Below are 2,041 nucleotides of genomic sequence, written 5' to 3' on the forward strand. Positions count from 1 at the left end.
TTTGGGGGGAGTGGAAGGGAGGACAGAAGGATGGAGAAAGAGAGAGGAACATCAATGTGCAAGAGACACATCTACTGGTTGCCTCCCACATGCACCGCGACTGGGTAGGGGACGGAACCTGCAACCCAGGTACGTGCCCTTGACTGGGAATGGTACCCATGACCCTCCGGTACCTAGGTCGATGCTCTAACCACTGAACACGCCAGCCAGGCCTTCATACACTATTTTTTTCCCCATCACCTTTTACTTGCACCTAGTACGTTTCCCTGTTTCAGTCCACTGAGTCACCCGTCAGCCCAGCTAAGAGTATAAAAACCCTACCACTTTGGGAGTGGAGCCCGTGAAGGTCACCAAACAGACCACTGAAGTCCAAGGCCAGGGTGCCAGCTAGAGTCAGAGTTTGGAGGGAGTCATATTTCCGTTTTCTTCCTATGCAAGTAGGAGCTGGAGATCTGGTGCACGATCACCAGGGCTGGGTAGAGGGGCAGCGCCAGGCACAGGCACCAGGCCGCGCCTTTGATCTGGGCCTGGAACCACACCGAGTACATGCCCAGGACCACCGTCTACTGTCAGATGTTAGAGCTTGAGGCGAGCCACCCTGGAGACCCTGGCTGCCCCGGGGGAAGAGCAGGCAGAGCCCGCACAGTGCCTGGCCCCCCGTGGCCAGCAGCGTCAGAGCCCCCACCCAGCTGTGCCAGGGCGCCAGGTGGGGCAGCTGGCTGCGGGTCCTGCTGGCAATGATGACGCTCAGGCTCAGGGCTGCGCTGAAGAGGGCCAGGCTCTGCCCCACCCAGTGCAGTCGGATCCGGGCCTTTCCGTTCAGGAGCAGAAGGAGAACAGGGAGTGCTCAGGCGGGAAGAGGAGGATGGCCTCGGCCACGCAGAGGCAGAAAGCCAAGGCCATGAATACAGGGTGCCGGGAGAAAAGACTGGTTCCCGGCCGGGACAGCACAGTCAGAAAGATGGTGAAGCCCAAAGCCAGCAGATGCGCCAAGATCCCACTGCCTTTCAGCAGCCAGCGGGTCAGTCTCGGCTCCCTCGCTGGAGCAGGAACCAGACCCAACTCCAGGCTCTGCATGGCGGGACCAGACCGGCGTGCACTCCCAGCCGCCGGAGCATGTCTTCCAGGTTTGAGATCCCCAGGCGCCCTGGCTGCGGGAGGCTCCACCCCCCATACACTATTTTTAATACACTATGCACCTTTTGATAAAAACCAAATGCTATGAAATGCATTAGGGATGTCCAAGAAAGTAGAGACAGTCAGCAATTTAAAAGGTTGTAGAAAAAATTATCTGCAGCTTAGGCCAGTTTTATACCTATCTATAATAATAAAAGCATAATATGCTAATTAGACCAGACGTCCTTCCAGATGACCTTCTGGATGAAGCCAGGGCTGCAAGAGACTCCTGGGTCCCAGCCAGAGGGAAGCCTGGGTTCTGGGTGCCAGAGGGAAGCCGTTGCCGGCAGCCGGGGGAAGGGAGGCCTGCTCTTGCATGAATTTCGTGCATTGGGCCTCTAGTGTTCAGATAATGACTAATGAACAGAATTCTCTGAAATTTTACTTTTGATAAATCCTACCTTGTGTCACAGACTGGATGCTGACTCTGAGACCCTGATTAGCCTGTGGGAGGTTTATTAAAAAGCGCTCTTGCTGAAACCGGTTTGGCTCAGTGGATAGAGCGTCGGCCTGTGGACTGAAAGGTCCCGGGTTCGATTCCGGTCAAGGGCATGTACCTTGGTTGCAGGCATATCCGCAGTAGGAGATGTGCAGGAGGCAGCTGATCGATGTTTCTGACTCTCTATCTCTCTCCCTCTCTGTAAAAAAATCAATAAAATATATTTTTTTAAAAAACGCTCTTAGGATCTCCACCTGTGGACAGAAGTTGGGCCGGGATGCAGACCCAGTGAGGCCTCACCTGACCCCATAGGGAACCCTGGAGCTGGGATGGCCCTTTAGAGTTGTCCTAGTTGTGGCAAAGGGGCTGGAACATTCAGCCCCTGCATCAGCCATTTAGGGCAGGCTGCCTTAGAAGGAGGCCAGA

The 2,041-nt window shown here is 55.1% G+C and overlaps 1 pseudogene; it reads right to left on the reverse strand.

Annotated features, from left to right (window-relative positions):
- Nucleotides 1-275: 275 nt before the first annotated feature.
- Nucleotides 276-1,077, reverse strand: LOC132211412 (probable transmembrane reductase CYB561D1; annotated as a pseudogene).
- Between the last annotated feature and the right edge of the window lie 964 nt (nt 1,078-2,041).

The sequence above is a fragment of the Myotis daubentonii genome, chromosome 10 (assembly GCF_963259705.1).
Source record: "Myotis daubentonii chromosome 10, mMyoDau2.1, whole genome shotgun sequence".
Taxonomy (NCBI): domain Eukaryota; kingdom Metazoa; phylum Chordata; class Mammalia; order Chiroptera; family Vespertilionidae; genus Myotis; species Myotis daubentonii.